Raw genomic sequence first — 17,019 nt, 5'->3', positions numbered from 1 at the left:
TTATGAAAATGATGGAACAGATACAGGACAGAACAGGGACCATTCTTTCCCTATAGGCAAGGCATCTGCAAGTCAAATAATGATTGGCAATAAGGCATCAGAACACAGTTGTATGCACTACTCAGAAGGCTAGAACGTTTGGTCAAGGTAGAGGGGATCTATCCCACTAATATTTTTACAGAGAATGGCTAAATAATTGGTCTTCCTGTCTCACATTAGCAGAGAGTGTAATCTGGTGCAACCAAGATGCTTCTTTTTTTTTTTTAAAAGATTTTATTTATTTATTCATGAGACACACACACACACACACACACACACACACACACATACAGAGATAGAGAGAGAGAGAGAGAGAGGCAGAGGGAGAAGCAGGCTCCGTGCAAGGAGCCCGATGTGGGACTCAATCCCAGGTCTCCAGGATCACACCCTGGGCTGAAGGCAGCGCTAAACCGCTGAGCCACCTGGGCTGCCCAACCAAGATGCTTCTGAGTGCAGATCCAAGAGCCTGAGGCTTGGAGACGAAGAAGTTCCTTCTTCATTACCTTCTTCCCTCATCTGCATAAAGACTGCATCCCAAATGAGCCTTTTTCATTCAGGACATCCTACCAGGTGTTTGACTGTGCACATGTTCCAACCTCAGGGGAGTCCCCTCTCTGCTCAGAAAAGTGATGGTTTGTCCTCTGCCTCCTCTTAGAACATAACACTAAATCACTACTACAGCTATTTATTCACCAGGGAATGGCTTCCTTGCGGTTTTGCTTCCAAATCACAAAACAAAAGGTCATATCCTTTAGTTTTCTTTCCCCCTCATTTAAAAAAATAATTAAATTCAATTAATTTACATATAATGTATTATTAGTTTCAGAGGTAGAGGGCAGTGACTCATCAGTTATATAATACCCAGTGCTCATTACATCACATGCCCTTCTTCATGTCCATCCCCCAATTACCCCTCCCCCCTATTTCCTATTTCCTTTAATTTTCAACTCTTCTTCTGGTCTGGTTTGTTTAGTCTTATACCCATTTGGCACATGTTTATTGAATGCCTAAGTTCTTACATAGGCTCTATGCTGGAGCAGTGGCAAGACAGACAAAAACCCTTGCTTTTTATAGTTCAATGTGGGAGAGAGTCACCAATAAATATCTAATAGGGCAGATGGTGTGTGTTGAGGCAGAGGTGTGTCAATGTGTGTCACTTTAGACAGCATGGGGACATCTGAACAGAGACCCAAAGCAATGAGGGAATAATTGAGGAGATAGCAAGGGGAAACATTTTTAAGTCAGTAAGAAGACCATAGGCAAAGGTTCTGAGGTAGGAAATACCTGGTATGTTGAGGCAAGTGAGGAAGCCAGTGTGGCTGGAGGTGACTGAGAAGGGAAGAAGGTAGTAGTCCCAAGAGTGGCTTCAGGCATGGGCTCTAGAGCCAAGCTGCCCAGGTTCAAATCCTAGTTCTACTGCATACAAGTTCGGTGACCTCAGGGAGGTTATTTGTCCTTTCTGGGGCTCACGGTTCTAATCTGTAAAATGAGGATAATGATAACACCTACTCATAGGCTTGTTATAAGGATAAATGGTTGTCAAGCCCTTAGGACAGTGCCTGGCATACAATAAGTGCTGTATAATGCATCTTAAACCAAGAAAGAAGAAAAATGACTTGACATGATGTGATGGTTAATTTCATGTGTTAACCTGATCGGGTCATGAGGATATACAGGTGTTTGCCTCAACATTATTCTGTGTGTGTCTGTGAGGGTGTTTCTGGATGAGATCAATATTTGAATCCGTAGTTCCGTAAGCCAGATTGCCCTCCCCCATGTGGGGGAGGGCCTCATCCAATATGGTAGAGGCCTGAATAGAACAAAATGAGGGGCAACAGAGAATTCAAGATCTTGTCGGATTTTGAGATGGACCATTGGTCTTTTCCCCTCAGACTGGAACTTATACTGCTGGCTCTCCTGGGTCTCCAGCTTGCAGACAGCAGACCACAGGACTTCTCAGCCTCCATAACCACATGAGCCAATTCCTTATAATAAATCTCTACATATGCAATATATAAAATTAAATATAAGATTGTATATAAATATATGAGTATAAATTTAAATAAATACATAAATTTATATAAATTTGTATGAGAATCCTGCCTCATACAGATGGGGTATAGGGCAGATCATATACGACCTTATAGGTCATTCAGGTTCATTGTGAGGACTTTGGATTTATTCTGAGGAGGATGGGAAGCCACTGGAGGTAGGGGCAAGGGTGGAAACAGGGAGGCCAGCTAGTAGGCCCTTGAGGTAATTAATACAGGCGAAAGGTGTTGATGGCTCAGGCAAGGATGAAGACTTCAGGGATGCTGAGAGGTGATTGAGTTCTGGGTGAACTTGGAGGTACAGTTAATAGGATTCTTTTTTTTTTTTTTAAGATTGTATTTATTATTTATTTAAGAGAGAGAGGGAGAAAAAGAGATAGATCACAAGCAGGAAGGAGAGGCAGAGGGAGAAGCAGACTCCCTGCTGAGCAGGGAGCTGATGTGGACTCGATCCCAGGACCCTGGGATCATGACCCGAGCCGAACACAGACACTTAACTGACCGAGCAACCCAGAGGCCCATGGGCTAATAGGGATTCTGCTGGTGAAATGGGGTGTCAGGCATTGAGGATGATTTGAAGGTGTTTGGCCTGAGCAACTGTAAAAATACGGTATGTAGGGAGTACCTGGATAGTTCAGTTGATTTCAGGTCAAGTCTTGATCTAGGGGTTGTGGGTTCAAGCCCCACATTGGGCTCCACACTGGGCAAGGAGCCTACATAAAAAAGGAAAGAAAGAAAGAAAAGAAAGAAAAGAAAGAAAGAAAGAAAGAAAGAGAAAGAGAAAGAAAGAAAGAAAAGAAAGAAAGAAAGAGAAAGAAAGAAAGAAAGAAAGAAAGAAAGAAAGAAAGAAAAAGAAAGAAGAAAGAAAGACAGAAAGAGAAAAAGAAAATACAGTATGTAGGACAGTAGTAGTTACTATATATATGGCCCTTCCTCAGGAGTGAGGTTGCAGATTAGATGCAGACTCAGTCAGTCCTGCATGCTTCTTTGCTTCTTGGTTGTAGTTGAGCAAATAAGGACAAATATATCCTCCCCCAAACAACCATTAGTTTTCCGCTATAGCACAGCTGAAGTTCTTAAAAATGGTCATTGTTTTTGTTGCCTAAAGGAGGCGGTGTGTACTGACTGCCTCAGCTCACACAACTGTTAACCCATTTTGGCAATGTTCAGAGTCTTTTGGTTCCTGGGAGCTGCAGCTTCCCAAATCTTGCCATTCACTAAACTATGCTTCACATTCACTAAATTATGCTGTTTGAGCAGTTTTCCCCAATATTAGAGCCTGCACTAAGCTGGAAGTCGAGCCTTTGTTGCAACACACACACACACACACACACACACACACACACACACACTCATACCCAGCCTTCCCAACAAGTTTGCAGGATTTGAAGTGAGTTTTTCCAGCTTCTACAATTCTCAGTAATAGTATCTAGATATTTCCAGCCAGGAGTTAAGCTCTTCTCCACACCAGCTGTCAGAGCAAGGAACACATGGTCTTGGACAGTTGAGCCTGAGGGAATGACAAAGAAGGCCTTTCTTCCTCCATGTTACACCTCTGCCTCCTGAGGAGGTGCTTGGATATTTCCATGCCACAAGCAGTCTCAGCCCAGGCTTCACGGGGACTCCAGCTATGCTAATGTCTTGGAGTCCTGCCCCAGCTTTTCTCCTTGCCCAGCATCATAATTTTACAGTCTGGAGAGCCCACAGCACAGCTACTCCCCGCAGCAGAATGAGACCATGTGCATACATGTCAGGCAAGTGAGGATCTAGTAGTTCACCAAAAATTCATGAGCTCTCTGTGTCAGGTGCCAGAAATAGACTAATGACCTTGCAACGTGTGCTTGGGATGCTTCTCCACCTTGTGGAACTCCATGCTTGTAAGAATTGGTAAGAATTTATGATTCCTTGGGCACCTGGGTGGCTCAGGGGTTGAGCGTCTGCCTTTGGCTCAGGGCATAATCCCATCAGGGTCCTGGGATCGAGTTCTGCATCAGGCTCACTTCAGAGAGTCTGTCTCTCCCTCTGCCTATGTCACTACCTCTCTCTGTCTCTCATGAATAAATAAAATCTAAAAAAGAAAATTTATGATCCCTTGTTGAGGTCAAAAGAGGCTTAAGAGATATAGCAACTAAATGCATTGTATGGTCCTTCTTTGGACCCTGATTTCAATAAATTAAAAGTTAAAGTTTTTTCTAAATAATCCAAAACACTGAACCCAGGAATCACTGTTAGTTTCGTTGGGTATAAAATAATGTGTATCTCTCCACAAAGAGTAACAACACAGTGAAGAACCTGGACAATTCCTTCCCCAAATGATCAAAATTAACATTGCCAATAAGGCATGATGTTTCTCTGGATTGCTACTCTGAGAACAGAAAATTGCCCATGTAGCATTCTACCCAAAGATTTGTAACCTGAATCTAACATTAAAGATATTAGAAAAACCTAAGTGGAAGAAAATCCTATGAAATTACTGGCCTGTAGTCTTTTAAAATGCCAATATTTTAAAAGACAAGAAAAGGTTAAAAAAGCTGATCCAGATCAAAGGAAGCTAGGGAGACATGACAGCTACATGCCTGTGACTTTGGACCAGACTTTGTACTAATAAATGGTATAAAAAACATTAGTTGAATGTTGAAAGTTTAAATTGGAATAAGAACTGTAGATTAGATAAACGTATCAGTGTTGAAGTTTCTGAAATTGATAACCGTATTGTGGTTGTGCAGGAGAATATCCTTGTTCTTAGGAAAAATACACTGAAGTATCAAGGGGGCAGGTGGCATGATATATCCAGCCTGATAGTGTGGAGATAAATTGGAGTAGGTATGCACACTCACCCATATAGCCTACTTCTTTCACCCAATACATTAGTGCTCTTCTCCTAGTGTCCTATGCCTCAGCCATACTAGTCTTCTTCGTATTCCTCAAGAATCAGGGCCTTTGCATTCACAATTCCCCTGCCTGGAATCCAGTTCTTGCCCTAGAAATTCACTTGGCTAGCTCCTTCTCATCATTCAGGTCTCAGATAACCTCTTCAGAGAGTCTTCCTTTGACTACCCAATCTCGAGTGTTCCCTCTCCCCCAGAGCACTTATTATCTGAAAATATTGAATTTATTTCTATGCTTTTCTTTATTTTTTCTACCTCTCTCCACTAGTATGTATACATAACGAGAGGAGGAACCTTGATTAGGACTCTGTCTCCAGTACCTTGTGTCAGAAACATAAATTCTTGTCATATATTTGTTGAATAAATGAAGGTGGGATGGGATAGGGTGGGGTGAGAGGAGCAGAACTCTAGGAGGAAGGCTGGCAACATGAAACAATTATTGGAGAGATTCTGTATGTGTGTGTTTGTGTGTTAGAGTCTAATGTTCCATCCTATACCGAGGACATTTTTTTTTAGAAGGGAGAAGGAAAATGTCATTTAAAATTTGCTTGTTTAAAACTTAGAGGTTGATCATAATCAGCAATTTTGGAGAAAAAGAGGAATCAAAAGAGAGGAACTTTATTGACATATCCATAACTCAATTGTAATGTCAGCGATTTCATTTTGATGACAGCATCTATACTAAGATCGCAGCTAGAATGATACAAGGATCGAGTTCCCAATTAGATCTACATGGAATGGTTTGTCCTTTATTTTGGGAAGTTCCTCTTCCATCTTACCCTATTTAGAACATAATTTCCCGATTCTATGGTATCAACACCTGGATGTCATCTTTAGCTCTCTTTAGCCTCACTGCTCTCTTTAACTTCTTGAATACTTTGGTATGTGGTCCTGTGGTGTGGATCTGAGCTGCTCACAATGGGTTCCTGGCATCTCCTGTATCTCCTGCATCAATGCAGATTCCTTGGTGCAAAGTCAGAAGGGACAAGAGGAAAATAGTCACCTTTTAAAAATTGTCATGTACTTTTTTGGAGTAAAGTATACGTTTGAAAATTCAAAATGTGAGGCCGCTGGGTGGCTCAGTCCATTAAGCATCCAACTCTTTTTTTTGTTTTGTTTTTTTAAGCATCCAACTCTTGATCTCAACTCAGATCTTAATCTCAGGGTCATGAGTGCAAGCCCCTCAGTGGACTCCACGCTCTGCATGGAGCTTACTTGGAAAAAAAAAATCCAAGATGTACTGAAGGATATGTAGTAAAGAGTTTCCTTCTAGCTTCTGTTTCTCAGCTACCCACTGCCCTTTCTCAGAAGCATATATTGCTATATTATTTTCAGATATATTTTTCCAGATTTGTGTAGACAAATACATGCATATATTCTTCCCCCTACTCTTTATTACACAAATGTCAGTATACTATACTCATGGTTTTAGTACATTGTTTTCTTTTAGGTGCCAATATATCTTAGAAATAATTCCATATTGATATACCAGAAACATACCCATTTTTCCCACAGCTGTGTAGATTCCCATGTGTGAATGTATCATACTTTACTTAGAAAGTAGCCAATCAATAGACATTTACATTTTTTCAATCTTTTGATAATGAGAACAATGCTGCAATGAAGAACCCCCTACACATGTGCAAGTATATATAAAGAAAAATTCCTGGGCCAAAGTATGTATACATTTTAAGTTTTGATAGCTATTGCTAAATTATCTTCCATATAGATTGGCAAATTCACCAGTGAAACCATCAGGGCCTGTGATTTATTTTTTGGAAAGCTATTAATTACTGATTCAATTTCTTTAATAGAGATGGGGCTATTCAGGTTATTTATTTCTCTATGCATGGATTTTGGTGGTTTGTGTCTTTCAAGGAATTAGGCCATTTCATCTAAATTGTTAGATTTGGGGCATGGAGTTGCTTATATTTCTTATTATTTCCTTTTGGTGTCTATATGACCAGTAGTCATGATCCTTCTTTCATTTCTGATGTCGGTGATTTGTATCTTTTTCTTTTATTTCTTAGCTTGGCTGGAGGATTATCAACTTTATTGATCTTTCCAAAGAACCAGTCTTTGGTTTTGTTGATTTGCTCTATTATATATCATCAATTTCTGTCCTAATTTTTTATTATTCCTTGGTTTTTCTTGCTTTAGGATTATATTACTTTAGGATTATATTACTTTTTTCTCCCTAGCTTCCTAAGATGGAAACTTAGGTTATTAATTTTAGGTTTTTCTGCTTTTCCAACATAGGATTAAATATTTATTTATTTATTTATTTATTTATTTATTTATTTATTTATTCATTCATTCATTCATTCATTCATTCATGAGAGACACAGAGAGAAAGGCAGAGACATAGGCAGAGGGAGAGGCAGGCTCCATGCAGGGACTCAATCCCGGGACTCTAGGATCACTCCTTGGGCTGAAGGCAGATGCTCAACTGCTGAGCCACCCAGGCATCCCAGTATTAAATTTCTTTGTAAACCCTGTTTTTGTTGCATATCCCAAATTTTGATTAGTTGGATTTTCATTTTAACTTGGTTGAAAATATTTAAAACTTTCTCTTGAAACTTCTTCCTTGACCCATGTGTAATTTAGAAGTGTATTATTTAACTTCCAAATATTTGGGGAGTTTTCCAACTATCAGTCTGTTGTTGATTTTTAGCTTAATTTTCTTGTGGTCCAAGAAATTCCTTTGTATGAATTTTATTCTCTTAAAATTGCTAAGTTAGGTCTTAGGGCCCAGAATGTGGTCTTTCTTGATTAGTGTTCTCTGTGGGCTTGAGAAGAATGTGTCTTCTACTGATGTTAGATGTAATAGTCTATACACGTTAATTAGATCAAGTGGTGGTGTTGTGCAGGTCAGCTATATCCTTATGGGTCTTCTTTTTTTTTTTTTTTTTTTAATTTATTTTTTATTGGTGTTCAATTTACTAACATACAGAATAACACCCAGTGCCCGTCACCCATTCACTCCCACCCCCCGCCCTCCTCCCCTTCTACCACCCCTACCTTATGGGTCTTCTGCTCTTCTGCCTGCTTGACCTATAAACTACCCCTAGGAAAGTGTTGAAGTCTCCGACTATCATAGTGGATTTGTCTGTTTCTCCATTCAGCTTGGATGTGAACATGTTTAGCATTAGTATGTCTTCCTGGAGAATTGACCCCATTGTCATTATATCTTGCTCCTCTTTATTCCTAAAATTTTTCCTTGTTCTGAAATCTGTTTCTCTTAATATAGCTCCTCCAACATTCTTTTCATTAGCATTAGCATTATCTGTATCTATCTTTCTCCATCACTTTACTCTTAATCTAACTGTATCTTAAAAATTAAAGTGGATTTCTTGTATTGTAAACAGTACATGGTTGGTCTTATTTTTCTTATCTACTCGGGCAGTCTTTGTCTTTTAATTGGTGTATTTATGAATATATTTAGGTGAATATCAACTATGTTTATAACTTTTTTTTTTCAGAAAGAAAAGGTAAGAAAGTAAATTAAACTGGGATATGATGAGAACACCATCCCTGCCTCTTTTAATTCTTTGAACTAATTTCTGTAATTCTTCACAGTATGTGGTATTTCTTCTGGAATACTGTCCTGGCTAAAAGAGCAGGCAGTTGATTTCAGAGGCTTCCTTTTGGCCTATTTCTGCCATAATGACTTTCACTCAATAGGTCAAGGAATAAAATTGAGGATATATCCAGTTTTTAAGTATAGTCTTCCCAAGGATGTACTCAGGGACCTAACAATAACTGGTAGGTTCGTGTACCCATTGTACCCACTGTGAGATGTACTTGGGCTGGGACTCCATTATCTCCTGGCTCTCATAAGCTTCTGCTGTAACCTAGGCATTATGGTGGCATTTCAGGTGCCCTGGCATCAGGATCGGACCAGACTGTGTGTCTAATAGCCTTCAAAAGATCTGAGTATTCCCCCTTTCCTAGTATTTCTAGAAAATGATTGCAGGTTGCTTTGGTTCCTCTTCAGTCAGTAGGCTCTAGGTCTCAGAATTGCCCTAGATATGGAAAATGAGACTGCAAGTACCCAATGTGGTAATATCAGCTTTGTACTCACAAGCTTTCTATATTTGTATGGTTATATAAACCAAATAATATCTTAATCTGTTGCTCATCTGTATTGTTCCTGGAAACACCATGGTCTATTATTAGCCATTGCCATAAGTCCCAGCAGGTCAAGGGACCTCAACTATCATTCCAGCCTTGGTCTGTATTATAATAATTATGATCACCTTGAAACTTTTTTTTAAAAGATTTTATTTATTTATTTGACAGCAAGAGAGAGTACAAGCAAGGGGAGCAGCAGAGAGAGAGAGAGAGAGAAGCAGGCTCCTTGCTAAGCAGGGAGCCCAATGTGGAGCTCCATCCCAGGACATTGAGATCATGACCCAAGCTGAAGGCAGATGCTTAACTGACTGAGCCAGTCAGGCACCCCACCTTGAGTCTTTTTTTTTTTTTTTTCCCACCTTGAGTCTTAAGATTGGGTGCCACTATCTGGATTCAGCTATTCTAGAATCCTATCATCCTAGTTGAAAATAGAGGGCCCAGTTCCATGTCAGAATCTCCTGCAGTCATCTATGATGTACAAAGGATACTACTCAAATTCTCAAAGATCCCAGTGCCCCATCACCAGTGTTATCTCTTACTGCCCTTGTGATAGGAGTGCCTCTGAGTCTTACTGGGGAACCTAGTTATATCCGGTTCTCTGATTCATATACCAATCATTCCAACATTTATACTTTCCTGAGCTTACTAACACTTTTCTCAAAACTTTGTCAGGGCAATTTCAGCATTTTTATCTCATTGAATCCAAGCTTCAAGGAGTCATCCCAATAGCACTTGAAGACTGACTTCAGATGTCCTTGTCAGAACAGAAGCCCCAGTTCATGAAAGAGTGCTCCCTTGTCAGTAATTGCTCTCTTATCCTGCCTTAAATTCTTCACTCCCTGCCTAACATCTTTGAACTCCACTCCCATACGTGCTCTAGTTCCTTCCAATACATGTTGGCCAGGTATTCAAATTCCTTGGATGTGTCTACAACAGGTTTCCAGAGGAGGAATTACCTACTTGGGTTGTGCTGTGACTTTTCCCTAGTTAATTGGTTTGAAGGGAGTTAGAAAAGGTGGAGCCAGATCTTGAGAGGGTTAAGCACCATTTTGTGGATTATGTGCCTCAGCTGGGGACTTCTGGAGCTTCCAACTGAATGGAGACTGTTCTCCTTTAGCAAGGGGGAGGAAGCTCATACAACCAGGAGGATTAAGAGGTATCAGGGTTCAAGGTTGTTAGGCTCATGCACTTATATATCCCCATCTTAGATCTCTGATTCTCACTACCATCATATTAAGTCCTTGACCTTGACATGAGACCTGTTTAGGCTGTTCAGTATTCTTTGAGCTCTGCTAGCCTAGTAATGAAATCCTGCACTTGATTTTCAGCAGAGTCACCCCTGTGGTGACAAAGGATAAGCACCTCTTTAAACACTACTATGGAGGCTTTCTCACTTTCACAGGATATCTTTTTTTTTTTTTTTTTCACAGGATATCTTGAGTTGTCCGGTTAACCTGAGCCCATTTTTTTTTTTAATTAAAATCTGAATTTTTTTCTTCAAGACTTCTAAGGCCATGAACAAAAGCCAACCAACTCCACAGTCTTTATAATAATTTCCTTCCTGCTTATCACCAGTAATGGAATTCCTTACCTGTGGCTGGCCTGTGGGTGATCCAGTTCCAGAATCTCATTCTGTGGGTCTGCTTTCCAGAGCCTCTTCTGCTACCAATTATTTTAGCCTATGTTCTTCAAAAATGCAGAGCATGAGACAAGGACTTACATGATGGTGATTATTTTGGAAAACAGTCCTTCAAGAAACAGAAAAAGGAAGAGTGAAGCAGGAAAGGAGGAAAAGATAATCTAAAAGCACCTCACTGCATTGATCCACTGTGAGGAATTAGGGGTTAACTGCTAGGGAAGAATATTCATAAGAGCTGTCTGCTTGAAAGGGAAGAAGAGAATATTTATCACTACTCCTGTTCTTGCATGGGGATTACTCTATGGGTATCTTGCATTTCCAGTTTTTAGAAAAATTACTTCATCCTTTTGTATCTTCTAAAAGTGATCAATAAGGGTTTTTCTTTAAAGTATCATTATAAACGTATGGATTTTGACACATTTTATATGTTTTACTCTATTTAAATAATTATTCTTAATGATAATGTTCTATCTTTGGCTATTGGGAGCCCCTTCAAATTGTTTCAGTTTTGACCATTGGGAGCTCCTTCAGATGGGTTTCTGTAACCTTTCAATAAGACTCCAGGGGACTGTAACAGCTTTCTTGTTTGTTAGTGTGACTAGGTATCCCAGGCCCATTCCTGCTCCCTATAGAAACTCACTTGTTTTTTCAAGGAGCCTGGTTGCTTTTCTTGAGAAGTAATGTTTAGAGATTCAATCTGGGCACTAGGGGTCCTCGTTGGGTTGGCCATCACCTCTATGCCTTTCCTTGGACAGAACTAGAAATATGTACTCTTCTATGAAAAAGAAAAATACCTCACAAGCTGATATTCATACTTCCAATTAAAATAAAACATTACAGTTTACCTAATTTATTTTATTTTATATTTGTATCTCTTTATTCTTACTCATTAACATGACTACTTATTTTGCTTTAGCTTATTCTATGTGTATATATAATAGTTTCAAACATCATTAGCAAATTACATATTGGCTTTCTCCTATTATGTACATATGTATAATAGTTTCATACTCTTGTAATTAGCAATATGACCCCTGAGTACAATTTAAGATTTCTTTGCAATTTTATTTTCCCTTTAGAATATATCCCACTGGGAAAATACAATCAAATTGCTATATTTTGAAATTACTGAATAAAATCTTCTCTATAGAGTTAAGCCATCAACTTGATATATTTGATATTTTGTTTTTAATTTTCAGGGATTGATATTTTCCCATCTTGATTTAATTTTGTTTTGTAATTATGTAAGCCATTTACATGGTTTGTAGATTAAAAGCTTTACAACAGAGTATATTCAGAGAAGTTTAGCTTCTAACCCTGTGTCCCTTTAACCTGCTTCCTTTTTCCTCCAAAAAGTAACCATTTTTTCTATTACATTTTAATTTATTCTTCCACTTTTGAAAATGTATGCATTTTTTTCATATTTTCTTATTTTTAAGATAAAAAAGGTAGAATAGTACACATTTTATTTTTTACCTTACATTTCTCACTGAACTAAATATAAACATCATGAAATTCACTCCATAGTGATACATGGAAACCTTTGTTTTTTTTAAGATTTTACTTATTTGAGAGAGAGAGAGAGAACTTGCATGCAGGAGAGAGCACAGGGAGAGCAACAGAGAGGGAGGGAGAAGCCGACTTCCCACTGAGCAGGAAGCCCAATGTGGGGTTCTGTCCCAGAACCCTGGGATCATGACCTGAGCCAAAGGCAAACATTTAATCAACTGAGCCACTCAGGTGCCCCAGAAATCTTAGTCCTTTCTACAGCTGCACAGTTCTCCACTGTAGGCAATTATCCAGATATAAATTGAAGACAGCACCAATAGATTTGAAATCAGTAACTTGAAGGATAGAATTATCATTTACTGCAGTGGGGAAGACTGCAAAAAGAACAGGTTTTATGGGGACTATCAGGAGTCTAGTTGAAGACACATTTTGTTGGAGGTGCCTATTTACACCCAGGGAGAGTTAGAGTAGACAGTTGTCTGAGTCTGGAGTTCAAGGGCACGGTCCAGGGTGGACATAAAACGTAGAAATTAACAGCCAGGGAAGATGGCGAAGGATTGGAGGGGTAAATGCTTCAGGTTGGTCAGTTCTCCCGTCTTCATGAACTCCTAACTCTAGCTAAGATTATAGGAGCTTGACTTTATCCTGAGGACCCCTCTCTGACTGATTTCCCTGGTGAACAGGAAGACAATCATTGCCTCAAAGCAGAGTAAGCAAGAGGCAAGAGGAAACGTGAACTTGTTTTCACTAACCTATTTCTCCCTGCCAGTCGAATGCCCCAGGCTATGGCCAACATGTGCCCCCACCCGCTGCAGGTGCACCACTTCTACCTTCCCAGCACTTCTGAATATTGACGTCATTAGTTCCTGGAATTCTTCTTATCCCCTTTAAGCCTTTCCTCATTTGATTCTGCAGAAGGGAGCCAGCAATCTGTGCCAGGTTTCCGTCTTTGCAGGAAGCAGAAATTCTATTTGATTTCTAAAATTAACAAGGGAAAGGGGTATTTATTGTTTTAAAAGAGAGAAAATATGGGGAAACTCTGGTTTATCATTTCTTTCAAATACTCTATGAAAACATCCCAGAAAGATTGAACCTGATTAGGATCCAATTGAGGAAAATAGGCATGCAGCAAAGCTGGGAATCGTGTGCTGGGTGGGAAAATAAAATATTGACTACTGCTAGGGAAAAGAAAGTATTCTTTGTGAAGAATTCTTATAATATAAAAATTCTGAAATCCTATGTGGTCAAACATGTATGATGCCTCCTTAAGAGATATTTCCCTAGTCTTCAATATGCAAGGGGGAAGATATCAAAGTTCAGCACAGACGATTTTACAGAAAAATTGCAATCAATGTTAAACCCGATCGCCATTAGACTATAAAATTAAACTATGTAACATAATTGGAGGTTAATAAAATTTAAATAGATATTAGAAGTATTTTGATAGAAATTAGTGCCTATGTTTTCTATAATTTCTCTTGATTGACCCTATGTTTCCTTTTTTCTTTTCTGTTTCTGCTCTGGTGGCAATGTTAACTTTTTAAAAAAAATTTTTTTTTTTACAGAGAATATACACTTGTAACTCACGAATATGAGTGAATATAGTCAAAAGTGAAAGTCGCTCTGTAACAATACTCTCTCTTCATGGATGCAACACAACATACCTCTCAGAGATAACCATTTTTGACAGTTTTAGATTTATTTTCATATCTTAGTCTGTTTGGGCTACTATAACCAAAATACTATAGATTGAGTGGCTTATAAGGAACAAAAATTTATTTCTCACAGTTCTGGAGACTGAGAAGTCCAAGATAAAGGTGCATCATATTTAGTGTCTGGTGAGAACCCACTTCCTGGCTCGTAGACAGATGTCTACTTGCTATGTCTTCATATGGCAAAGGGGTGAGAGAGCTTTGTGGGGTCTCTTTTATTAGAGCATGAATTCTATTCATGAGGGTTCTGCCCTCTTTATATAATCACTTCTCAAAGGTCTCATCTCCAAACACCATTACCCTTTAGGATTAGGTTTCAATATATGAATTTTGGGAGAACACAAACATTCAGTCCTTTGTACTTTTATGCATACGTTAAACATTTTTATAGGTACTCACACATATGCAGAACCATTATATACATATATATATATATATGATGGAATGATGAATATATTCTTATATTAGTATATTTAGATCCATGTCATTATTTTAAGTCACTGAAATTCATTTTGTACATATATTAATAAATTACATTTTTTGAAATATATTTTTAAATTCAAACAACTCAGTAGAATAATGGGCAAAAGATATAATTAACAATACTCAGAAAAAGCAGCACATAAGAAAAGAAACATTTGAAAATATTCTCAACCTCACTAGTAATCAGTGAATTACATACTGCCTATACCCCCCTCTCTCTTTTTTTTAAAAGATGTTATTTATTTGAGAGAATGTGTGTGCATAAGTGGGGGGGCAGGGGGGAAAGGCAGAGGGAGAGGAAAAAGCAGGCTCCCTGCTTAGCAGGAAGCCTGCCAGGGGCTTAATCCCAGGACCCCGGGATCATGACCTGAGCTGAAGGCAGACACTTAACTGACTGAGCCACCCAAGGCACCCCTGCATATACCCTTTTAATTAGCAAAAAAGAAGTCTTGGCAATACCACATGTTGGATTCTTTTGCACATTGCTAGTGGGAATGATATTAGTACAACTACTATCAAAAGCAAGTTGCTATTTTTAAGTTTTCTTTTTTTTTTTTTTAAGTAGACTCTATGCCCAGTGTGGAGCCCAAAGTGGGGCTTGAATTTATAACCCCAAGATCAAGACCTGAGGAGACATCAAAGAGTCAGACACTTAACTGAGCCATCCAGATGCCCTTAAATTTTCAAATTTTAAATTATGGTACCATTGTACATTTGCATATCCTTCAACACGTCAATTCCATCCCTAGGTATCTATTCCAGGAAAACTTTCCCACAAATACAAGAATGCTTACAGCAGCACTTATATATGGGAAAAATATAGAAACAACCAACATATGTTAACAGAAGAATAGCAACACAAATTATGATACAGTCACCCAACAGAATATTGTACAGTAGGAAAAGTGGTGAAATATAGCTACATGGATGAATCTTTGAAATATTTTATTGAAGGACAAAACAAATCCAGAAGATAATGTATGTGTGATACCATTTTCATAAAATCAGAAACAAGAAAAATTAAATAGTTGTTTAGGCATATATATACATGTATTAAAACATTTTCATAAAGTAAGGAAATCGAAAGGCAATCTTCAGTATATTGGTTATCAGTTGTGGGAAGCAGAGAAATAGAACAGAGAAGAAACACATGGCTACAAACGATTGGGAATGTTTTAGTTCTTGGGTTGGGTATCAAGTTCATGGATGACCACTAAATAATTACATTTGTAACATATTCTTATATCATGTATTCCTTTGTATCAAAATTTTGTTTTGATGTATAGTTGACATACTGTATTATTACTCAGTTGTGGTGTCCAACATAGGGATTCAACATTTACTCATATTATGAAGTGCTCACCAAGCTAAATTTAGCTACTATCTGTCACCACAAAGTTGTTATATATTATTAACTATACTCCCTATACATACATTGTATCACATTGTCTTACTTATGTTATAACTGAAAGTCTGTACCTTTTAATCCCTTTCCTCTATTTTGCACACCCTTCTCCCATATGTAATGAATTACATTTTTATTTCATTGAAATGACACACAAAAGACACAATTAAATGAATCATACCCTTCTTTTATTCTTTTAAAATGAAAACATTACACATAAAATCTGAATAAGTAGTACCTGGTTATTGGTCCTAGTTGTATCTATTCTCTAAATTGCCAGGGTTTTGTTTTGTTTTGTTTTTGCTTATTCACTAAAAGAGAGAACAAATCCACAGATCCAAAGGCTAAGATGTGGGACGCCTGGGTGGCTCAGTGGTTAAGCATCTGCCTTTGGCTTAGGGTGTGATCCTGGAGTCCTGGGATCGAGTCCCACATTGGGCTCCCTGCATGGAGCCTGCTTTTCCCTCTGCCTCTCTCTCTCTCTATGTCTCTCATGAATAAATAAAATCTTAAAAAACAAAACAGAGTAAAAGGCAAGAAGTAAAGGCAATACATTTGTAACAGAAGCAAATGGACTCCTGCATCCTCGATCTTTAAGCCAGGGGAGTGGAGGAAAATATATTCAACAATTGCTCAGATAAGAGAACAGAACTGCAGGACTAAAATTAAGTCTTAAAAAAAAAAAAAGAATTTGTAAGGGATTTTATTTTTAAGATCTTATTTATTTATTCACGACAGACACACACACACACACACACACACACACACACACAGAGGCAGAGACACAGGCAGAGGGAGAAGCAGGCTCCATGCAGGGAGCCCAACGTGGGACTTGATCCTTGGTCTCCAGGATCACACGCTGGGCCAAAGGCGGTGCTAAACCGCTGGGCCACCGGGGCTGCCCTTGTAAGGGATTATATGGGATAGGCAGAAAAACATGCAAAAATCCTTTCTTTAAAGTGTTTTTTCTTATTTAGGGCTGGTCTAGTAAAGAAGAAAGGCTCTCCATTCTTAGAAATGAAAACAAAACTGGGTTCTTTAAGGCTAACAAGAAAGGGAAACAGAGTTCTGTGATGAGATAGGATAGGTACAAGTAACTCTAGGTACATTCTCTTCTCTAAAAAAAACCCTTCTTGATCTTCAAGTCTCTGCCAGTAGA

Source organism: Canis lupus, chromosome 27, assembly GCF_003254725.2.
Source record: "Canis lupus dingo isolate Sandy chromosome 27, ASM325472v2, whole genome shotgun sequence".
In the NCBI taxonomy this organism is placed as follows: Eukaryota; Metazoa; Chordata; class Mammalia; order Carnivora; family Canidae; genus Canis; species Canis lupus.
Note: the sequence above shows the minus strand (reverse complement) of the source record.